This window comes from Oryctolagus cuniculus, chromosome 3 (assembly GCF_964237555.1).
Source record: "Oryctolagus cuniculus chromosome 3, mOryCun1.1, whole genome shotgun sequence".
Taxonomy (NCBI): domain Eukaryota; kingdom Metazoa; phylum Chordata; class Mammalia; order Lagomorpha; family Leporidae; genus Oryctolagus; species Oryctolagus cuniculus.
The window spans coordinates 64,340,427-64,365,516 of NC_091434.1; the positions used below are offsets into that span (position 1 = coordinate 64,340,427).

A 25,090-nucleotide genomic window follows, 5' to 3' on the forward strand; every position below is an offset into this window, starting at 1 on the left:
AAAAAGGGTAGATATTGGACCTACCTGGTGCAAAAAAAAAAAAAATGGGATTTCTATTTCATACCATATACAAACATAAATTCCACAAGATGAAAATCTTAAGTTACATAATTCTAAGCCAATGAGAAAAAAATACATAAACATTCTTGGGATAGGGATGGCTTTTTTCAATCAGATACAAAAATCCATATTGCAGAGAAAAATGTATTGAAATCTGATATCAAAATATAATTTGTTGTAGTCAGAAAACCCAAACAAAAACAACTCAAAACCGGCTATAAACATGGATAAAATACAACTGAATAAGATAGATGATGTGTTTTTTGTTAATAAACAGATGGAGAAAACAAAAGGGGTGGGGGCTGTTAGAGACTGAAATAGACAAGAGACAGAGCAACAAAATGAAATGTGTGTACTTGTTTGGATTCTGTTCCAGAGAAACCAACAATAAAAAGATGTTTGTGGGTAGCTAGGAAATGTGAACACTGACCACTTATTAAGTGGTTATAAAAGTTATTGTTAATGTTTAAGACACAATAATGATTATAGTGGCTATTTTTTAAATCCTTATCTCCCAGAGGGACAACTAAAGTATTTGTGAATGAAATGATACAATGCCTGGAATTTGTTGTAAAATAATCCAGCAGGTCTTGGGGAAGGGAGAAGAAACGAGTCTGTACACAAAAGGGGATTTGCCATATGCTCTGAATTATTGAGGCTGGATAAAGAGCACGTGAGTTCACTGTATTATTTTATTAAAGTCTGACATTTTCCACAATGATCTCTTTAAAATACAAGTAATAGATTTAGAATCATGATAAATCTGATAAACATGTAATTCATATTAATTTTTTTTCTTGTTTAAAGATTTATTTATTTGAAAGGCAGAGTTACAGAGAAGGAGAGAAGAGATGAGAGAGAGAGAGAGAGAGAGAGAGAGAGAGAGAGAGAGATCTTACACCTGCTGATTCACTCACCAAATGTCCTCCACTGTCAGGGCTGGGTCCACCCAAAGCCAGGAGTCTGGAGTTCTATCTGGCTCTCCCACAAAGGTGGCAGGGACTCATGTACGCGGGACATCTTCTGTTGCTTTTCTAGGCACATTAGCAGAGAGCTAGATCAGAAGTGGAGCAGCCAGGACTTGAGCCACTGCTCATATGAGATGCTGGTGTTGTAGGCAGTGGCTTAACCAGCTACACCACAATGCAGGCCATTGTATTAATTTTCTAAAAAGATCAGTTGTATAGACATTGCTAGTGGGAGTAAATTGGTATAGCCTCTTCAAGAGGACATTTTGGTAATACCTGTTCTTTTTTTTTTTTTTAGGCCCTTAGTCTTTAATACAGTTCTTTCACTTTTAAGAATTCATCCAACATAAATTTGTATATGTGTAAAGTAATGAGCAGTCACTATAGTACAATCTTTTAATAACAAAAAGTTGGGGGCAACCTAAATGCCCATCAATAGGACAGTGGATAGATAAAGTCTAGTGCATGTGTGAAAAAGAAGACTATGATGTCAAGAAGGTAAAATAAAATGAAATAAAAAGGAAAGAAAAGAAGTAGTTCTGTATAAACCGAGATAGAATGATCTTTAAGTGAAAAAGGCAGTACGGAAGATGAATTCATAGTGTCTTTAAAACTGATAAGAAGAAGCTGTAGAGAAGCATATCAACTATTTCTTGCGTGTGCATAGAATTCTTTGGAAGCATGCATTAGAACATTGGCTTTCTGCAAGAAGGGAAACTGAATGGGGAAGGCGGATTAGATGTGAGAGGGAGAATTCTGTGTGTTCTTTTTAAACTCTGAGTTTGTGCTATTTGAATGTATTACCAATTAATAATGAGGAAAGGTTATTTATAATGTATGTAATATACAGAAGATAACTATCCAGGATACATGCACAACTCAGATAAAAGAATAATAAATATGCAAATATTCCAATAGAAAAATAAGCAAAGATATGATAAAAGAAAGCTGTTAAGTGGTTATGCCAATAACTTTTGAAAAGGTAAACTTACTAATAAGCATTGAAATGAGAAATAAAACCAATACTTTTATTATTCTTTATTCTAAGTAATCAAAATGAAAAAAATTAGCATCTAATAATATTGTATATTAGCCAGCATGTGCATAAATCAATATTATCATTTTGGGAGTGCTTTGGTAGCACCTAAGCAAAATAGAAACCATGTATATCCTAGTCCCTTAGATTGTATCTACTACTGTGGTTTCCAGGGAAACACTTACAGGTTCATATAAAGAGCTGTGTACAGTGTGTTTATTGCAGCATAGCAGAAAATAGCAAAAAAAAAAAAAAAACCCTGGAAACCATCAATAGTGGACTAGAAATGTGATATGTACACAGAGCCAAAGGATGAGTTAGATCTACAGAGATAGCTCAACAGGGAGGGATCACCAAAAAATGTTGAGAAGAAAAAAACAAGTTGTAGAAATTACAAAGAATGATGACATTTATTTAAAGAGCAAAATCCACACAGAAAGCAATACTAAGCATTGCTTGTGGCATTCCTGAGTGTCTAAAACACAGATATTCTGATAGATTGGAAGGATCACCACCCAGCTCCTGCACATGCTTTCTCTCTGGTGTGGAAGAGTGGGCTGGGTAGAAGGGACTGGGTTTGGGATCAGAAACATGTTATTGCTTTAAAAAAAAAAAAGGAAAATATGGCCAGATGTTACCACTTGTTAACTCTAAGAAGTAGAAATGTGAGAATTTGTTTTACTACTTCTGTATCTTTTTCATTTCTCAAGAAAAAGAAGGAGTAGGGGAAATCTTTCTCAGAAGAAACGAGTAATGAAGATTTCCCTTTGAGCTTTGGAGGACCCAATTAATATGCTCTTCTCTTGTGAAAGAAATCCTGAGCTAATACTTGGCTTCCTCTGAAGAAAAGTTTGCCAATAACAGCTCATTTCCCTTTTTAGGATTCCTCACCTTGGTCTAGACCAGAGACTCCTAGAAGAGTGTTCGTAAGGAAAGGCAGCTGCTGTCAGTCCTGGTGAGTCTATGCCCTGTCTGCAAAGATGGGATGCTGTCTGAGAGCAAAGAATTGTCATGAGCATGATTTTTAGGCTTTAAATTAATTTTTAATTTTTTTAAAAATATATTTGTTTTAGAGGGAGAAATACAGAGAGAGATCGAGAGGGAGGGAGGGAAAGAGGGGGAGAGAGATTGATTGATTCTCTTTACTGATTCTCTCCCCAAATACTGGTAATGTCTGGGGCTGGGCTGCCAGACCTAAACCAGGAGGCAGGAACTCAGTCCAGGTCTCCCTCGTGGGTGGTGGGGCCCCAGTTACTTGAGCCATCAGTGCTGCCTCCCAGCGTCTGCATCAACGAGAACCGAAGGCAGGCATAGCACCCAGGCATAGCACCCAGGCATTCTGATATAGGATGTGGGCATCTTAACCAGTATCACAACCACCAAGCTAAATACTTACCCAGATTTTTCTCTCTCTTCTCTCTCTCTCTCTCTCTCTCTCTGAGTGTGTATGGTATATGTGTATGACTGTTGAATGTTACAGGAAAACAAGGTGCAAATGATAGAAAGTGTGTTAAGTTGTGAACCTAAATTCCCAAGATCAAGCGCATTTTAAAGAAGTGCTGAGAGAGTAAGCAATACTCAGCAATTTTTTCCAAAATAAAAAAATTTGACAATGATATTAAAACATTTTTATAAATTCTTCAGTCAGGAAAAACTACAGACATGCAACTATGGTCAGGCAAATACGATCAGTAGACATATTTGGTAACAAAAACTTACTTATATAGGCTTCCTTTACTGTTCCTATTGATATCAGACAGCTTATTAACAATTTTTAATATTAATAAGCCTGTGGGTTCTTGCCACTTATTTAGAGAATTCTAAATGCTGGTTTATATAGACCAGGCAACATGGTAAGTTTTTAAGCTTTTTATTCAGTGAGAGAAATGTGCAGGAGAGTGAGTGCTTTATTTAGGGGAGAAAGAGAAGTCTAGAAACTAAGTTGGGTCTGTACCAAGCAGAGAGCAGGCCAGGAGCAAGCCATGTGGAGCAAGTGTATGGGTAGGAGCAGCCACAGGTAGCTTAGGGCAGCAGCAAAGCAAAGGCCTTTTATATGCCTTGTAAAGGGGAGTGGTTATATAGTCTGATGGGCAGGTGAGCATCCACGTGAGATCAGGTAGGGGCGTGAGATCACACAGCAGGTGTGATGGAGGGCGTGGTCTCCAGCTTACATATCTAATCAGTTTTATCCTATCTGCCTGCCTCTGAATAAGGTGATCAACATCCCCAGCTCAAACACTATGACGTGGGTATAGAGCAGGGGCAACTTGGATATTAGGAAGGGCCTGTTGCTGCTATTGTACTTGAGCACAGTTGTGGACCCGAAGAACAGAGTCTTATTGGAAGACAAGACTTTGGGCCCCGAATAATACCTTTTTCCTCTTTGATACAAGGGTAGTAACTTATGACACCAGTTGGCTGCTGAGCTCTGCTGTCATCCCCTTGATGACAGAGACAGAACTAAACATCTGTTAAGTATTCAGAAAGGAGATATGCTGATTTTGACACCACTGTTTCTGTGAAAGAGAAAGGAACCAGATTGGAGAGCATGGTCATCAACTGGCAGAATCAGTTAAGAATAAAGTCAGCACCATCGTACATCATTTGGGAGAGGGAAAGCCTTGATGGAGGGCTGGAATGATCGAGGAGTGATAGCCCAGATCTTCCTCCCTTGCTTTAAACAACAAATGGCCTCATTTCCTTGCATTCTGGGTAGCCAGTTGAAGGGCAGCTCACCCCTGCCCCCCCCCCCCCCCCCCCCCGCCCCAGTCACTTAACCTCTTACAATGTCTGATTCTGGAAAATAGTATGGTAGCAACCACAGGGATTCCTATGTGTAGAGATAAGTCTTTGCTTCTTACTTAAGCTTTGATTTATTGTCTGTGGTTGTTTTGGGTAGGGGGATGGCTGAATTTTAACAAGAAGATAAACTTGTAGATGGAAATTCTTCTAAGCCATAAATACCACTAACTTGCCTGTTCTAGGGAAGTTCAAATAAAGACCCTGGGGTTTAGCATCTGCCGAAGTGTTTTCCTTCTTTTCCCATTGGCCAAGAAAAAGACATGCCTCCACATCAGTGGTGTAGGCGCCAGGGCCTGACCCGTGCCAATCAGAGGTCCGCTTGCACAGAATGAAGGCAGAGGATGACAAATTGGTCTGTGCCAGTTGACCTCTGAAGTGGAGGCGTAGATTTCCACAGCAGCCTCTGGAGGCTCCTTATCTGCTCTGCTTAGTATAAACACTGCCCTTCTGGAGCCCTCTCCATGTCTCCCATCAGGATCTGGAGATGAATTCTAGGTCACTGGCTAACTTCACCATTTCTGCTCTGCTCCCCAGTATTTTTCTTTTTCCTGGGTTTTGTACAGATTCTGGAAGATACCAACTCTAGGAGCTGGGGGAATATCTTACTCACCTTTGGGATCTACCACTGCATACCCTTAACACATGGTAGGTGGCAATAAATGCTTATCAATCGATTTGTTCAATAGTCTCTGTGTTATCTGTCTATTAAGCACCTGGGGTGATTCAAACAAACAAACAAATGCTTTATTGGGCTCACCACAAATCAACTGAATCCTGATCTCTGGGCATGGGATCTCAGTTTTGGTAGATTTGAAATCTCCATAGCTGTTTCTGGTGCACCAAGAAAGTTCAGAACCACTAAATCAATTAACCTATTGGTCCACTAGGCTACATTTTGTTTGCTTCCACGTTTGAAAGAAACCTATTTGAACTATTTCACAGAATGGAAATCCCAATCTCTAAGAAGATATTAGTGCTATTTTGTAGCAAGGGTAGACTAGAAAAGGTTGCCATACTATGTGGCCCTGGGCGAGTTACTTACACTCTTCATGCCTCAGTTTACTTGACTGTAAAATTGAAAGGATAATAGTAACTTCCTCTTGGGATTGTAAAAATGACATGAACTGATCTACATAAAACTCTTAATACAGTATCAGGTGTATATGTGTTAGATAAACAAAACCCCACCTGAAGAAGAGGGTGATGTGTTTGTTGTCACTGTTATTCTCTGGTCCTGTTAAGGACTCCAGCTTCCTCGCAGAGCAGTTCTGACTGGAGCCTCTCCTTTTCCCTTCCCTCTCATCCCTTTCAACTGCTCCTCTGCCCCTCCCTTTTCACTCCCATGCCCTGATTCCAATCCTGGCTCCCTCATTATCTTTCTCCTAGATAGTGGCTGCTACACTGGTCTCCTTGCTGATGATCCAGTTGTGTGTTCACAATCTTTGTGTGACTCCAAAATCACCCTATGATTGGATTGTGATCTTGAGGCTGCCAATCTCAACAACTCAACCTATGTCTTCATTTCTGTGAAAATTTAAACCCAAGCTGTGTGATTTGGGCTGTTCGGCCTCTTTCTTCAAGTTTCCATCTCTTCATGTTTAAGTGGGAATCATCTAATTATGCTTTCCACTCAGGCACACACTAGGGGCTCAATAAATGTTACCAGTAAAGTACCGTGAGTATTTGTCCAGGACTCCTCTCCAGTGAACCCAGGCACTGGCTATATGAGTTTTGCTGTTCTCAGACCACACCCTGCATCTTCTTGGCTTTCAGCCTCTGTTCATGTTGTCTTTGCCCTTGGAATGCTTGTCACTCATCTCTGAGTATTTGAATCCTACCAGTCTTAAAGGACCACCTTCAGATGCCAATCAATGTCTTCTTGGAAAGTTCCCTGGAAGTAAATTACTCCCTCTTCTTATTTCCACGAAAGTCAGTTACTTAAAAAATATGTATTTGTTTTATTTATTTATTTGAAAGAGAGAGATAGAGACAGAGAGACAGAGGCGGGGGGAGAGAGAGAGAGAGAGAGAGTCTCCCATATGATAGTTCATGCCCCAGATGGCAACAGCAGCCAGAGTTGAGCCAGAACAAAGCCAGGAGGTGAGAACTCAATCTGGTCTCCCATGTGGGTGGCAGGGACCCAAGTACTTGAGCCATCATCTGTGTCCTCCTAGAGTGCAGGAACCTGAAATCAAGAGCAGAGCCAGGACTCGAACTCAGGACTCTGATATAGGAGGTGGCAGCCTAACCCCCGCACCAAGCACCCACTCCAAAATTCAGTTCTTTTCAGACAGGGATCCCAAACTTCAGCAGGTATCATATTACCCAAAGGGCTGGTTAAAACATCGATGCCTTGGATATCAGCAGGTGTGTGAATGCCTTAATTTAGCAGGTGTAAGGTGGGGTCCAGGAAGTTGCATATCTTCTCACAAATTTTCAGATAATACTGACCTGCTTGTCCAAACTTCAGTTAGCACTGTTTTAAGGTACTGAACATCTTACAAGTTCTACAATTGTAATTAAATTCCTTCTCTAAGGAGACTTTTAGTAGGGTCAATGTGCCCCTTTCCTTATCTTTCAGGAACTGGCCCTTTGACTGGGACTTGAAAGTGGGCAACATAACAGCAGCCAAGCGCCCTGCAGCAGAGGGACCCAGGAATAGGAGCAAAGGGTGGCATACCTACGGGAGGGTAACAATGAAGGAACAATGGGAAATCATCGTGAAGAGATGTGCACTGTACAGTCAATGTGATATACCAATTTTGAGAGCTGGGTGTAGAGAAGAACCTTAAAAAGCAGGCAGAAGAGTACATGTTTGACCCCTTAACCTGCAAAACACAAGGGCTGAAACTGCATCCTGATGGTTCCTTCCTGTTGGTCACAAGCCACTGTGGAACAGGGGCTCTTTCTCTGTATTCCCAGAAATGTGCACAACACAGATGTGCTACTGATGTTTGCTATTCTAGGACCCAAGGTCTGTCATTCTGCAAATTTACTCTTATCTGAGGCTCAGGAACTCCAACTGCTCCTGCACAGCCAACCCAAACCACAGCCTTCAAGTGTGACTGACATCTTGACAAATTCTGGGCCTTTCTTTCCCTTAAACCACATTTGCTGGTTTAAAAGTTGCTTACCAAGGAACCAAAACCGTCATTGCCTGTAGAAAATGGGTTATTTTCTCTGTTTTAGTATAAGCTTGATTTAAAGGGATAATTATAAAAGAAAAGGAAGTGGCCACCTGGAAGTAACAGATTTGGGCTCAGTGTGAAGCTCTTGGTTTTGTGTTGGGTTTTCTGGATTGCCTGCTTTATAGGGTATTGATGAGGTTAAATAATTATGTACGTGAATGTGAATGTACTTTGTAAGCTCTAAAGCACTGCAGGAATATAATTAATTATGTTTATAATTACAGGTAATGTAATTATAATTGTAATTACTTTGTGGGTGGAAGCAGAATATATATATATATATATTCCAGGCCTGCTCTATAGTAGGATACCCTTGGTATACATCCTTGGTTAAATCATCAATTTGTTAATTAGACTCACTCTCTCTGACTTTTTTCCACCATTGGGATATGCTGGAGATTTTGACCTGAGGATTTCTTGTTGCATATTTTAAAATGGGAAAAAATGGGGCCAGCGCTATGGCATAGTGGGTAGAGCCACCTCCTGTGATGCTGGCATCCTATATGGGTGCTGGTTCAAGTCCCAGCTGCTCCTCTTCCAATAAAGCTCACTGCTAATGTGCCCAGTAAAGCAATGGAGGATGGCCCAAGACCTTGAGCCCCTGCACTCATGGGGGAGACCCAGAAGAAGCCCCTGGCTCCTGGCTTTGGCCTGGCCCAGCCCTGTTTGTTGTGGCCATTTGGTGACTGAACCAGTGGATGGAAGCTCTGTCTCTACCTCTTTTTCTGTAATTCTGATTTTCAAATAAAAAAACATTTTTTTAAAATGGGGAATAATTGGATCTCCACATGCAGAAGCATGATGTTAGACCCCTACCTTACATCTTAAATGAAAATCAACTCAAAATGGATCAAATTTCTAAATCTACAACCTAATATCATCAAATTACTGGAGGAGAACATTGGGGAAACTTTGCAAGACATTGGCATAGGCACAGACTTTTTGGAAGAGACATCAAAAACACAGGGAATCAAAGTCAAAATAGACAAATGGTATTATATCAAGCTGAGAAGCTTCTGCTCTGCAAAAGAAATACTCAGCAAAATGAAGAGGTAACCAACAGAATGGGAGAAAAGATTTGCAAACTGTAAACTGCTAAACGATTAATCTAGAATCTATAAAGTGCTAAAGAAACTCAACAACAACAAAGCAAACAATTTAGTTAAGAAAAGGGCAAAGGACTTGAACAGGTGTTTTTCAAAAGAGGAAATTCAAATGGAAAATAGACACATGAAAAAATGCTCAGGATCAGTGAAATGCAAATCAAAAATCACAATGAGGTTTCACCTCACCCTAATAAGAATGGCTGTGATAAAAAAATCAGTTAACAATAAATGTTGGTCAGGATGTGGGGAAAATGGTGCCCTAACCCACTCTTGGAGGGAATGTAATCTAGTACAGCCATAGTGGAAGACAGTATAGAAATATGACAGCTGAAAATATGACCCAGCAATCCCACTCCTGGGAATTTACAAAAGGGAAATGAAATCAACATATGAAAGAGTGATCTGTACCCCTTGTTTATTGCAGCTCAGTTCACAATAGTTAAGATATGGAATCAACCCAGATGTCCTTCAACTGATGATTGGGTAAAGAAATTGTGGTATATATACCTTTGTAATACTGCTCAGCCATAAAAAGAATGAAATCTTGTCTTTTGCAATAAAATGAATGCAACTGAAAACCATTATACTTAGTGAAATAAGCCAGTCCTCCAAAAAACAAATACCATATGTTTTCCTTGATCTGTGGTAACTAATAGAGTAACTAAAACGTAATGTATAGGAGTGAAATTGACATTTTGAGATTCGATGATTATTTGCAGCTCTTGTCTCTACTGTTGAGGAACAGTGCTTTTTTTTTTTCTTACTATTTATTGAACTCTTAGTGTAGGATTAATCTTGTGAGTATAAAGTAGACTGAAAGTAGATCACTGTAAATATTAAGAGAGGGAATAGGAGAGGAAGGAGGAGGAAGGACGGTAGCGTGGGCAGAAGGGAGGCTAGGGTGGGAAGTGTCACTATGTTCCTAAATCTGTATATATGAAATACATGAAATCTGCATACCTTAAAGAAAATTTTTTAAAAAAATTTTAAACATGGGGGGAAAAATCACAGGGTGAGATTGGGATATCTAGCTCTAAGTAGTAATATTCTTTGGCACTTATGTAGTGTATAAATAGTTAAAACTATATTTATTAACTTGCATATATGCAGCAATGATACTTGCAGAGATTTATAAACAAAACATGTATATATACATATATAATTTCTGTGTACCATTGGTCCTCTTCATTTGTGGGTTCTTCATCTGTGGATTCAGCCAACCCTGTATTGAAAACATTTGGGGGGTCAGCACTATGGTGTACCAGGTAAAGCCACCACCTGCAGTGCTGGCATTTCAGAGGGGTGTCGGTTTGAGTCCTGGCTGCTCCACTTCTGATCCAGCTCTCTGTTATAACCTGGGAAAGCAGTGGAAGATGGCCCAAGTCCTTGGGCCCCTGCAGCTGTGTGAGAGATCCGGAAGAAGCTCCTGGCTCCTGACTCCAGGTGCAGCCCTGGCCATTGCGGCCATTTGGGGAGTGAACCAGTGGATGGAAGACCTCCCTCTCTCTTTCTGCCTCTGTCTCTCTGTAACTCTGCCTTTCAAATAAATACATAAATCTTTTAAAAATTTTTGGGAAAAAAATTATGTCTGTATTGAGGATTTATGTACATTTACTCATTTTATGCCTTAAACAATAAAGTATATCTGTGTAGCATTTACATTAGATATTATAAGTAATCAAGAGATATTTTAAAGTATATGGGGGATGGACTTATGTTATATGCAAATATTATCCCACTTTATATAAAGGACTTTGGAATCAATGGATTTTGCTATCCTAGTACCAACCCCCATAGATACTGAGGAATGACAGTAAGTATATTTATATAATATTCAAGTAAGGGTTATTTCCAGAAATCCACTAGAATCAACTACATTCTTAAAATGATCATGTAACTATTAAATTACATATCTGTTCTGTAGTTTAGGCAATGATTACTCGTATGTAGCTAAAACTACAATATGTTATATAATATTTTGCTTGTTTAGCAAAACCAACAAGCTTAACACAGGCGCCAGGTATTTGTTTATATTCCCCCATTAACATTTTTAATCTTGTTAAACACTTTAATCCTAAAAAATGATTATGTCTGGGCCCATGTTCTGGAACAAAGTTGCATTTGTGCCAAGGGGAGACATTCTGGGCTTCTAATTCTTATGGCCCACCAGAGAAATCTGAACTGTTACATTGCACTAGAGCCATAGTTGATGTTTTCCCCATTTAAAAAATGACTAAAATGGCAAGATATTTCACAGGACGCATTCTCCTGGCGTCTCCCTGCGAAATGGCAAGATTCTGCCTGAGAAGCTCCACACTGTGTCTTCAGTTTCTGACCTTCTGCCATTGTTCCTATGCACGGTTAATTGTTGTTAATTTCTAACACATCATTAATTACCTGCCATTAAAGATGTGGGAGATGGAAATGCCCTTCACTCATGGGTGATCACATGAATAAACCATTAATAACTACAAAAAGTATGTTACTTTAAATGTGCAAAGTGAATTGGAGCCGTTCGTGTCTCTGATGGTTGGGCTGTGGCTGAGGACACCAAGGGTGACCTAGTCCTGGCCGAGGAAGAGGCTGACTTTGCTCTCGGTATCTTAATGACTGTAGCATCCGGCCTCAGAGAACTTCTTCTGCTGACAGCTTTCTTATCCTATGCAAAAGAAGCCTAGAGGCGGAACAGCTTCCTCTAATGCCACAGCCCAAGTCACCCACACAATTAGTACTCGGTGTGGAGTTCCTGACTCCCACTCCTGTTCAGTCCACTAGACCGTGCCGGAGGTCAGTGCTGGTGGTGTGGAGGCCGCCACTCCCATCTTCGGCTCTCAGATGGAGCCAAGGCCAAATCACTGACATTGGGATCCTGGTCCTTAAGGAAAAACAATGTGTGAATTGCCATGTAGTGTTGAAATGTTTCACGAAATTCCAATCTTGAAAGCTCAGGCAGAAGAGCATTCCCACAATTTTATAGGAGCATTGAGAATGATACAGTATACTGGAAAAGAAGGATCGAGCATGGTCACTAGATCATAACCAGAAGAAAATGGGTATAGAAAAAAGGGTATAGAAAAAAGACTCAGGAAAATGGGGAAAATGATTTTATGGGTGTAGATTTCAGCTGGGAATTCAAGACCGCTTAGATTCCACAGTTAGCCAACAGACTTGTTGCAGAGATAATACTTTGAACTTACGGGGTTGATGATACCTCTTTCTTTTTTTTTTTTTTAAGATTTATTTATTTACTTTAAAGTCAGAGTTACACAGAGAGAAAGAGAGGCAGGGAGAGAGAGAGAGAGAGAGAGAGAGCGCTTCCATCTGCTGGTTCACTCCCCAGAGGGCTGCAACGGCTGGATCTGCGCCAATCTGAAGCCAGGAGCCAGGAGCCAGGAGCCTCTTCCAGGTCTCCCATGTGGGTACAGGGGCCCAAGAACTTGGACCATCTTCCGCTTCTTTCCCAGGCCACAGCAGAGAGCTGAATGGGAAGTAGAGCAGCCAGGACTTGAACTGGAGCCCATATGGGATGCAGGCACTGCAGGTGGCAGCAGCTTTACCCGCTATGCCACAGCACCAGCCCCGATGATACTTCTTTCTATTCAGACTCCTCATTTTTCTAATAAAAATGAAGATTCAGGGAAGATCAAAAGGTCTTTTGCGAACAAGGGAAACAGGAAGACTGGGTCAGCTAGGGGTTCATAGAGCATTGTATTACGATCCTCTTCTTCGTCTGTACTGTGAGCTCAAGAGGAAGGCTAACATAGGCTCATCCTTTGCATCTTCCCATTTCCTCCTCTTCTGTTTTTAAAAAAGTCATTGAGGGAGAGACTCCTATCTGCTGTTTCACTACCCAAATGCTTGCAGTGGCCGGGGCTGGGCCAAAGCTGGAGATGAGAAGCTCAGTCCAGGTCTCCCACATGTGTGACAGGAACCCAGTCACTTGACATTTTACTGCTGCCTCCCAGGGCTTGCCTTGGCAGGAAGCTGGAGTTTGTGAACAAAACTGAGGCACTCTGAGATGGGATGTGGGTGTCTTTTTTTTTTTTAAGATTTATTTGTTTTACTTGAAAGTCAGAGTTACACAGATAGAGAAGGAAGTCTTCCATCCGCTGGTTCACTCACCAATTGGCTGCAATGGCTGGAGTTGCGCTGATCCAAAGCCAGGAGCCAGCAGTTTCTTCCAGGTCTCCCATGCAGGTGCAGGAACCCAGCAACTTGGGCCATCTTCTACTGCTTTCCCAGGCCATAGCAGAGAGCTGGATCGGAAGTGGAGCAGTCAGGACTCGAACTGGCGCCCACATGGGATGCCAGCACTGCAGGCGGAGGCTTTACCTGCTATGCCACAGTGCCGGCCCCGGGATGTGAGTGTCTTAACCAATGTATTAACTATTAATGTCTACCCTCTGCACTTGTTCTTCTGGGCTGGCTAATTGAGGAGGTCGGAGGGGATGGACTGTTGTCATCTTCTTGAAAGAGACTGAAAACTAAACCAAGAGGCTTGGGTGTGATATGGGTGGCATCATGGACCAAAGACCAATTTAGAAAGTCTAAATAATGACCTGATGGTAAGAAATCATTTAAACTTCAGGCTCCCCATTCCTTCTCATCTGTAAAATGAGGCATTTATGGTTTAACCACTTTTTGTGTTTTCATTTAAAAATATTTCAAATAATACAGAAAAGTATAAGGAAGAGTTCGATAAGCACAATTTTTAACATTTTGCCATATTCCTATGCAAGCACTGTATTTGTGTATACACACATACTATCTTTTAAAAACAGGGATGAATATGTTACTATTACATAACATGGGGTTCATGACAATGTTTAACTCTTTTTTTTTTTTTTTTTTTTTGACAGGCAGAGTTAGACAGTGAGAGAGAGAGAGACAGAGAGAAAGGTCTTCCTTTGCCGTTGGTTCACCCCTCAATGGCTGCTGCAGCCAGCGCGCTGTGGTCGGTGCACCGCACTGATCCAAAGCCAGGAGCCAGGTGCTTCTCCTGGTCTCCCATGCAGGTGCAGGGCCCAAGTACTTGGGCCATCCTCCACTGCACTCCCGGGCCACAGCAGAGAGCTGGACTGGAAGAGGAGCAACCGGGACAGAATCCGGTGCCCCGACTGGGACTAGAACCCGGTGTGCCGGCGCCACAGGCGGAGGATTAGCCGCGGCACCGGCCAATGTTTAACTCTTAAGCCTTAGTAAATAGTTGGATTCAAAGATCTAAATTCCATTTTAATTTCTTCCTATTTTTAACCATTTCTTTTCTCTGTTACACAACATTCTGTGATTAACACAATGCCAAATTTATTACCTCTTCTACTATTAGACTGTTAGACTGTTTGAAGTCTTCCATTAAAAGTAATGCTGAGGGCATGGCTCCATGGTGCAGTGGGTTATTCCTCCACCTGTGGAGGATGGCCCAAGTCCTTAGGTCCCTGCACCCACACGGGAGACCTGGAAGAAGCTCCTGGCTCCTGGCTTCGGATCGGCGCAGCTCCGGCTGTTGCAGCCATATGGGGAGTGAACCAATGGAAGGAAGACCTTTCTGTCTCTCCCTCTCACTGTCTGTAACTCTACCTCTCAAATAAATTTAAAAAAAAAAAGTAATGCTGCAATAAATATGCAATAAACATTTTATGCAAATCTCTGTATGTTCTGGTGGAAATTTTTCTCCTGAGTTTCCATTTCTATTTTACCAAATGGTACCAAATTAATCCGCAAAGTGATTATACAGATTTACCAACCTTTAGTCCCTTCTCCTCTACTGTACACTTCTTTGGGGGTTTTGCCCATATACTATATCTAAAACTGGCCAGCAGGACCTAAGTCATTATTCTTGGGGACCCAGGCCCACCAACATTTCTGTTCCCATGGATTATCTCAATCTTCCCTTTTCATCAATGCTGAGGATTTTTTCACAATAGGAGGTCAAGGAGTAGAGTCTATTTTGTATTTTTGTTTTCCCTCAAGCCTTTTGCCTCTGAGCTGTCTTTGTTTCCCTAAGGAGCCAGTCCTTGAAAATAGGCAAGCCTAGAAGAGAACTCTCCTTCTGTTTAATGCCATCTATCACGTGCTTCCTTGAATGAAAGACCAGAGACATCTCTCTCTCTGCTTGAATGAGGGAGGAGGAAACTCACAGGGGGAAAAGAAATGCTAGATAAAAAAAAAATAGGTAATCTCATACAACCTTTATCCTAAATATATTGAATTCTACGAATTGACTTTATTGAAAGATAACAAAATCACATGAAATCTGAACTGTCTGTGAAATCTAGTCTGTAAGGTCATTGTTATAAGAGTCATCATTTCTGCCTTGGAGTATGGAAAAGTATTTCATTATTCCTGTTTTATATGTCCAGTAGGAAGGCAATGATGTAGAAATAGGTAGGCCAACTAATATATGCCCAGGCTAGGAGGAGATAAGAAGGAAAGATTTTGAAGGGGAAGTGTTTGAATGAAGAGCAAAGTAGGAAAGAGACTCACAGTTTAGAAGAGAAGCCAGGGAAATAAGAATGTTGTTTTGATAAGAAATGGGAGAGGAATGTAGCTTGGGATGACAGGTTGATGGAAGGTGATGGATTTGAATTTGGAAGATGTTGATGCCAAGGCATGATCCTTCTGTTTAAACCTGCAACCAGGATGGACCAACATTTTTCTTGCTTTTTGACGTGGTCCACAGAGATCTCCTAAAATATGATGTGATTTTCCTACCTGTTTTATGTGCCAGCCATCCTTCTTATTCTTCCATGGATTAGATTTCTGTTTATTCAGTGTTGTCTGTTCTCATCTCATTGGACATCTGAGCTTTGCATGTGAGCAAACACGCACAAATAAACCAACAGAAAGGAGATCCCAGATGCAGTTACTTCCCCCCAGGGGGAAGGGACCAACTTCCTTCAGTAGTTTTGGAATTTTACCTCTGAGTATACTTGAATGTGGGCAGTGTGACCACAGACATTTTGTATATTTCAGGAAAAAAATTATTTACTCCATAACTTGGTGAGTATTCTACTTGGGATTCCCAGTTGGCTTCAGCAGTGGAGTGACTCACAGCTCTCCTTTTTTATGCCTATACATTGTACTTTTCGCCATATCTGAAGTTTTGCAAAAATATTCAGCAAATTTTATCCAATTCCTCTGCTTTCACCTCCCACCGCCCCACCGTACTGATTGCACCCCCAGTTCTGTCCAGACGGAGGGAAAGTAAACAAGGACATTTCCAACCAATTTATTTGAAACAGTTTCTTAAATAGATTGCTCTGGGTTATCAGTGATGTCCTGTTTCTAGGACAAAGAATTATTGCTCTGACCTCATAGTCAGTGGCTCTTTTCAAGGACTCGGATTTAAAGGTTATGAAGAGCTATTCAAACTCATTTATTTCTAGCTCCCTTCTCACTTTTTGTATTGCCTTTTAATGTGTGATGGAATGCCCATTCAAAGCCATAGACCAGTTATAGTAACACATACTTCCAAGATGATATAAAGGAGACTCATCCCTCACCCTTCCTACCAGGCATGTACACGCACAGCCATTGAGGATCAAAGACATCCCGAGAGAAGTCTTCTGGGCAGGCAGCCGACTGCAATCATTGGCTACAGCTAACTTGAGACAAATGGCCTATATTTTGTGTTACTCTCTATTCTACATTTCTTCACTTTTTATTGTTTCTCCTTTTTCTCTGCTTTTCCTCCTTTTTTTTTCATTATCACATAATGCCATGATATGTTCCAAAGGTCAAGCTTGTTTCCTTCATTTGTTCCACAGTCCATTTATACATGGATACACGACAAACCATCACTCTGCCTATTTCAAGGTCATTGTGGCAGTTTTAGGCTTCTGAGTAGACCAAAAGGATGAAGAAATGTGCAAGGCATTTAATGAGTGAAGAAAGGTATTGGAAAAAGGGTAAGGGTTTATGATTTGGAAGAGGGCTCTATTTTCTGGACAAAGAGCTCCTGGATTAGTCAGGACAGGTTGGGTTTTGTTTTAGATAAGAAATCACCTCCAAATGTCAGTGGTTTAGCCCAATAAAAGTCTATTTCTTGTTCATGCTACATGTCTAACATGAGCCGTGGAGGACTCGGCTCCACCAACCCATTCAGGAATTCAGGATATTGAGCACTCTGTTTTCTCAACTCATGATTCCAAGATCAATTCTGCAGGGAAAAAGAGATCTGGAGTGTCTCCCACAGATAATCAAACACGTTGGCCTGGAAGTGAAATGTAGTAGCTCTGCTCACAACACATGGACAGATCACATGGTCTATACAACTGCAAAGGAGCCAAGGAGTACAGCATCTGTGTGCCTGGGAGGGGCAGGTGGTTGACTCTTTGTTGTTCTAGTAGTGTGCACTACAGCCCTTGGGATGATCAAGCTTGAAATGAAGACTGTGGAAAGCCCTAAACGTCTGGCTTCTGTGGTTGAAGGCCAAGTGTACAATAAGTAGTCAGCCTGCGCTTGGCAGCAGCAGGCTGAACTCCTAGCTCCTTCACTTGCAGTTCTGTGAGGGTGCCTTTGGCCACACAGCCACCTCAGGGTAACCTCGTCCGTGGATCCTTGTTCATGAAGGCAGCATTTTTAATAAACTCATGCATGGCCTGTTATCTAATAGAATGTCCATCTTAAATTAATAGTATAATTCATCCTTAATCCTAAATACACCTCTTAACCTACTTCTTTAATTAAGGGATGTGTGGGGTCTGTGAGTCTTGGGTCATTAGGGAGCATAAGTGTTCTGAGCCAAGACTGGGAGGCATCCCTCACCTGTGACAATGAGCCAGGGTGAGGCTGCCAGGAAGCCAGGGTGTCAAGCATGACAGGACAGCTCCAGCCATTGTGGCCAGCAATAGGACTACATAACCAAGCCCCTCATCTACCACAGACACCTTCTCCCAAAGTACAATTAACTTTATGGTGTCTGGAACAGTACAGTCTTTTTGGATGGCTTTACATAATGTCCCGGGAGTAAGTGACTTTTGGGCACCAGTAAGCTAGAGGTAATGCACACATCTGGACTTCTTAGAACTCCAAAATCAATGTCCTGTGAGTGAGTGTGTGCTCATGACTGTTTCCTCGATGGGGCTCAGTCTGAAATGGGGAAAATCTGAGAAAAATCAGCCTGACATAGCAATGGTTAAGAACAGAGACTCCAAAATCCAGGCCGATTCTGGCCTTGCATTTAGGTTGTCCACTTGCTGAGTGTGTGTGGCCTGGGGCAAGTACCATAACATCTTTAAGTCTTATGAGGATTAAAAGAGTACTTATCTCATATATTTGTGAGAATTAGATGAGGAGTTGATAGCATAGTGCTTGGCTCATACTAAGTAGTTGAAGACATTAACTGTTATTAACTTATTAATATTGTTCCGTGTAGCAAGCATGTATGTGTGTGTTCCACAAGCAAAACACTGTGCTAGATATAGCAAGACATGTTCAAATGAGACTGCCTTTGGGAATTTGTAAGCATGTACATGTATGTATGAGAGAAAATGATGTAGAAGAAGATGGGGAGGAGTGGAGGAAGAAAGCAGGAGGGAAGACGTGGTGGGGGGAGAAGGGGAAAGGAAGGAGGAGAGAGAGAGGAGGGAGAGAGAGACTTGGAGTAGGCTTTTAGCATAGTGGTTGAGACACCTGTGTCCCACATTAGAGTGCCTGGGTTCAATGCTTGCCTCTGGCTTCCATTTCCCACCCTAGGAGGAAACAGTAATAGTTCAAATAATTGTGTTTCTGCTATACACATGGGAGGCCTCGATTGTTTTCCTGGATCCTGGCTTATATCAAATATAAGATCAAGACACGAGAAAACCCAGCCATTGCGAGTATTTGGAGACTGAATCTGTTGAAGGGAGCTCTGTGTTTGTATATCTTTCTTTCTTTCTGTTTCTGTAATACATAAATATTAATAAAAACAAAAGAGTGGAGAGAAGAGATTCAGGATAGGAAAAAATATAAGATAACTAAAATTAGATAAAATTAAATTGTGGGCTTACCTTGTGTAGCTAGATCATTACATAAGTGATCTCATTTAATGTTCACACAACCCTATGGATATGCATTATTATTACCTCTTTTCACATTAGAAGAGAATAAGCCTTCAAAAGATCAACTAACCTACAGGGTCCGACACGTGGGACTGGGGAAGTGGAAGGAGGACTGGGCTGTGTGGCCCAGCTTGACTGGAGCATAAGAGAGGACTGGTCAAGGGGTGTGTTGTGTATCAAGTGCCCCAGGGAAGCCTTGTTTGGCACAGGTGATCATGACCACACAGAGGCTAGTTTGGGCCACACAGTCCTGGATGGTGTGTTGTTTGACCAAGAAACAGGAGACTGGCTCAAGGAAGTCTTTGAGAGGCTGGAAGATGAAAACACATATTCCAGACACACTGGAGCACAGCTTCAAACCACGGAGCAAATCAGTACCAAGGCAGGAACGGCAGCCGATGGCAAACCAGCCCTGCATGGGGGCCTTGGCAGAAAAGGGCATGGAGACCCAACACTGATCAGTAGGTGGAGCCCTGTTGGGGAACCCAGCCTCCCTCCCCACCCTTCTACCTCCCCAGCATGGGGAAGAGTTTAGAGCATGCATTTGCCTTCTGACGCTGCAAGGCCAAGATCACCATCAATATCCTAATTTTCACCCTTCTCCGCTGACCTCACTAATACACGTTACTTTGCATTCAGAGACAAAATACAAAAGTTGGACAATATAAGGACACTTGGAATCTTCCAGGTTCTTCTAGACTTTTGCCCCATGGACATGTTGTAGGGAAAATGGAATCTCTTTGTAAAATCTCCATTAAAATAACCATGTAGGCTTATCTGAAATTAGCACCTCCAGAACTCCTGTTCTGACTTTTGGTTTGGTTTACCTTCTTCTGCATCCTGATCTTGTATCTGATATACCTTTCTAATCAGATAAGAAGAGAGGTGAAGCATTTCTGGACTGCAGACCAAACTCAATGCTATTTGAAAATACGAGTTGGGCTTGGGGTTTTGGTTTTTTCCTTTTTTTATTTGTGTATGATTTAGTGTTCATCCTGCACCAGACACTAAAATGCATTGTTTAATTATCTGAGCTCAACACACCATTTTATAATTCATTAGTCAGTTGCTCTTTGCAAAAGCTTATTTCTTATGAAACAAAAGTGGGAATCATGCGACTGGACTATTTATCTCTCTTTAGGGGTTGGGGGTTAATATCTGATAGCTCATAACATCTTTATTATAATGCATTTATAATGATTTACTGGAATCATTCTATGGCTAAGTATCTAATGTCAAAGCTGGGATCTGGCATGAAATAAAATGCTGTATCCTTGGGTAGCTCTAGGGAAAAAAAGGCCTCAGCCAATATTTTCTGTGTAATTCTACAAACTGTAATAAGGGTAGGGGTAATTGCCTTAATGTCAATTAAGCTATTAATAATGCCCATCTTGTCATTCCTAAATACAGCAGTGTCTCCATCATACATCGCTGTCCCCATTAAGGCTACACAGAAATGAGATCACAGCCTGTGTAGACCAGGAAGTCTGACAAGCAGCCAGTTTTACCTCTTTGACATAAGACAAGGGTAAGGGATTATTTATTTGCTTTTGGTGAAAAATTTCTACTTCGAGACATGTATGTATTTGTCAGGGCAAGCATTGCCAATACAAACTGTCCCCTGTTCCTAGTCGGCTCCTGGATGACTAGGAAATGTGTTCTTTAACAAGACTAGCTAGCATTTCAGGCTCTAGGCCCACAAGTAACAGGCCAGATGGCCCAGAACCCGTCCTACAGGCATGTGAGAGTCAGGGGCACCTCATGCAAGCTACAAGTGGGGCTGTGCCGCCTGCACGTTGCCCGCTAGCTACAGAGAAACAGACAAGCTCCTCGAGCACAGACAAATCACAGGGCAAAGCCAATGAGGCTGAGACACTGTCTCAGAGGAAAGAGGCCACCGGCTCATCAGTTCACTTCTGCAGACAAGGTCAAGGCCGAAGGTATATTTGGAATAGGAAGAGGAGGAGGTGGGCTGCAAGGTTGTGGGTGAGTGGCTCGAGTGTCACCAACAGCCCCCCAGCAGCTGTAAACCAGGAACACTCACCTTGCAGCTCAGAAGCAGCCCAAGCCCTTTCTCTGGTTGGCACTTACAGTTCTCCTGGGCTAAGATTCGAGGCAGCTGCTGCCTTCGGCCCCTGCTTGTTGGCTGTTGTGGTGAAGTGAACTTCTACTTGATGATATTTAGAGCTCATTAATTTGTCCCAAGGAAGCTTATTGTATGGCAGTTTAATGACAGAAACCTGTTTTAATGCAAATGGACACGTAATCCCACTAAGCCACTCTGAGGATGTAAATTTAAAACAATCGCTAGGAACTGACACGAGAGTTTAACAAGACGGAGGGCCAGTTCCTAGATCCTGGGACGCCCAGGGGACCCTGCTTGGACACCCAGCCCTGGCAGTTTTAGTGCAGCTGTCGGTTCCCATGGCAATTATAAGGATGAGGGGGGTGCGCTCAGTGATCTCAAGTGGTGAACATCGTGGGGGGAGCACAGAGAAGGAAGTGAAGGGCGAGTGGGCATCCTCTGCTCCTTATTCCTCAGGGCACCGGGTGAGGGAGGGGGAGGCACTCCTGGGAGCCAGGAGGCAGCTCCCTGAGTTCCTACAAACACCTGATGCAGGCAAATCCTCCCACCAAAAGCACAACACCTTGCTGAGAAACCCAGTTCTCCCAGCAGGTGTGGGGGGAAGCCTTCTCTGGGGGTGGGCGTGGGGGACATGAGACAGAGGCAGGAATTGTTTGTGCATACTTGCCAGATTCTAATGCTGTGGGCCACTACCTCATTCTCCAGAGAGCCCTGCAGAAGGTTATTATAGGTGAAGTCATTTTTGTAATAAAGTTGGCTGTAACTCTGGGTCATAAATCATGGGCTGTGGTACTAAAAGATGACTGAACATGCCTCTGTTACCACACACTGTCCTCCTTTTAAATACTTTGATTTTACTACAAATCTCCCATTGACTGAGATGGGGGAAGTATGCACAATGAGCCAACGATTCCGATTCCTTCCGTCCCCAACAGCAGCCCCGCTGGCATCGGGGCCTCCGGGAATGGCTTCCTGAGGTGTGATGTTATTTATGGCACGCTTTCTCTGTCAGAAAGGCAAACAGCATCCCAAGTGACCCCAGCACATTTGCATCACTGCTTCCCTTGCTAATTGATTCATCCCCTGGCAGGGGCCGAGACACGGGCCATTGGCTGGACGCACTCTCTCCCAGCTGCAGACCCTGTGGGCGAGGTGCCTCAGAAGCACAGATGTTAATAAACTCGCTAAATGTCAAAACTGCAAAGCTCACGCCCAGTCGGAGCCCATCCGCCATCCTGGAATAAGTCTGTGAAATGCTATCCCGGCCCCTTGTCCGTTATCTCAGTCTAAACTTCACCAGCTTTATTAGCTAAGGAGACGAGCAACTGTTATTAACCACACTGAGTGTTTAATTTCTTGCCTAAGTTCTTCCCTTCTAATAAGAGGCCGGTGCAGAATGAAAAGGAAGGTTATCATATGAAGTGCGTTTCCGATGTAATAAAGCAGAAAGGAGAGGGTGGCCGCAGTGGCAGCTGTGAGAGGGACGAAGTGTGGATCTCTATAGCTCAGTGGCTGCAAAGCAGAAAATGAAGATTGTAAAAACGTCACATAAAGAAAAAATGCACAGTGGATTCGTTTTGCGATGCCCATAATTCAGTAATGCCTTTAAGTAGCTAGAAGAAATATAATAAATGTTTTTCCACAACATTGATCATACTGTATCAGAGGAAATATTAGTGTGCAGGGAGCCGTGATTATACTGGTAGTAATTCTCGGTGCAGAAAACTAGTAGAAGATGGGACCCTTTATGGGCCAAACTTTTATTGGTTGCAGTTATTTACCTTTAAGAATACGCCTAATACATTGTCCTATATAGCTAAGTATTTTTGTGAAAATTCAAACAAGCACTCTCGGTAAATCAGAAATCCTGCCACCGTTTTATAGAATTTATATGTATATATTTTTTTTTCCTGCAGATGCTCTGATATGTTCCAGAATACAAAAACCAGCCAATTGACCATGTAAAAATTCGAGAAGGCCTGTAAAATAGATTCTTCCTCTGCATTCTGCACCCGGATAGGAGCAGACAGGTTTATGGCATGTGATTCCATCCAAATGCCACCTGTATATATAACATCTCTCTAAAGAAATTAAATGGATTATTAGATTATATATTGTAGTAAAATGATACCCGGGAGCTATACACCAGGAGAAGAGTGCGTGTTGTGCAACTGCTTTTTTTTTTTCCCCCTGCTCTGAAACAGTGAAGGGACTTTGCAAGGCAGGCCTTTTTTTTTTTTTTCTTTAAGGAGGAAGGAAGGGAACTGATTCTTTATGCCAGCCTCTTGCTCCTCAGACTGGCAGGAGCTGGTAGTGCGGTGGCCGTGGGCGGCGGTGTTGGGGGAGAGGCCCCCCACACTGTTAAGGGAAGGCTCAATTCTCACTCTGCACGGGGCTCTGGCTCAACTCCAGAAATCATCCAGCCAGGGTTCCAGGGTGCAGAAGATAAGAGCCAGCCGAGCCAGGCTCCTGCAGAATTAAAAGGAGGGGCAAGACCCAAGCCTGCTAATCTTCCGTATATTCCCGATGAGATCCTGCTACAAAAGCGACAAAGAGAAGCCAGGAGGCAGAGGCATGGTCCAGGGAAGATGGACCGAGGGCGGCATCCCTGCTCTGCAGAATCTCCAGAATCCAGTACTCGCAGTTCAAAGCCCTTATGAAAGCAAACCGACCTGGTTCAAGGCTGTGGACTCACCTGCTCTGTCTCAATGCGCCTCGCCCCTAACTCTCACTGACACAAATGGGAACCATTTCCCAGCGTGAAAGGAGACCATCTCCTTCTCTGTGTCCTGACTCTTTAATGCAAATCATAGGTTGCACATGTGCGTGAGCACACACACACACACACACACACACACACACACACTTCGTCCATTGAACACGTTTTCTGTGATGGTTTTCTTCTTTGGGGCATAGTGAGGATAAGGTTTACTAGCTAAAAGGCATTCGGAGCCTTCAACAATTGTATGTCTATGTTACTGTTTTCTATTGGAATTTGGTAGATTTTTTTTTTTTTTTTTTTGCTTTTTCTACTTTAGCAAGGAGAAAGTGCAATTTGATGTCTCTCAGTTCTTCCCGCCTGCAGAACTTGTTAGAGAGACAGAGGAACTGAGGAGAAAAGCCCTCCACCACATACGGAGTCTGAGAGTGAGAAATAGCTCCTCAGGGGATGCTGTGAGTGAGTGCCGTCCCTAAGCAGCCACCCGGTGCTCTGCCTGCCGTGAACGAGAACCACAGGCAGGCTGATCTGCCTTCCCAGGCTTGGCCCTGACAGAAGACGCAGCACTTCTGAAGCATCTTACAGTGGCACTACTCAAGGTTTTTTGCAGCAAACAAGACTCTTTTGCGTTTTTTTTTTTTTTAAATGAAAAAAAAATTTTTTTTGGTCTTAGTTCATTGCCTGGTAGTGGAAGGAGTGCAGTTAGATAAAAGAACACTTTTTGGAGGCTGATATCTGTGGTCTTATTGCCAAAATGAAGATCAATGAGTAGTCCTGTTCTCCCTTCTCCTTCCTCCCGCTCTCTCTCTTCCTTCTCCCTTCTTCCTCCCCTCCTCCCTTACTTCTTTTCTTCTCCCTCTCTGCCTCTCCTCTCCTCTTCCTTCCCTTCCTTCCTCTTCTCCTTTCTCTCCTTTATTTTTTCTTTCCTCTTCGTTCTCATCATCTTCAATGACCTGGAAAGAAAATCCGATGAATACTTTAAGCAATTCTACAACCAGGAAAATGTGCGCAATCGCAGATGACCCCCCCTGCGTACTTCAGAGGGGAAGTGCAGTTTCTATGCCTGCTGGGCAGGGCGGTGG

The 25,090-nt window shown here is 42.4% G+C and overlaps 2 long non-coding RNA genes across 13 annotated transcripts in view; one reads left to right on the forward strand and one right to left on the reverse strand.

The window, feature by feature from the left end:
* Positions 1-2,943: 2,943 nt before the first annotated feature.
* Positions 2,944-23,399, forward strand: LOC138848974 (uncharacterized). The gene is made up of 3 exons (XR_011387245.1): positions 2,944-3,019; positions 20,614-20,731; positions 23,206-23,399. It is a non-coding gene; the product is annotated as an uncharacterized lncRNA (long non-coding RNA).
* The window catches only part of LOC103348788 (uncharacterized), a 193,884-nt gene continuing 189,490 nt past the window's right edge, over positions 20,697-25,090 (reverse strand). For all 12 annotated transcript variants that reach the window (XR_011387238.1, XR_011387242.1, XR_011387239.1 and 9 more), the window contains one exon: positions 20,697-24,961. This is a non-coding gene — a long non-coding RNA (uncharacterized lncRNA). The remainder of the gene's footprint in view (positions 24,962-25,090) is intronic.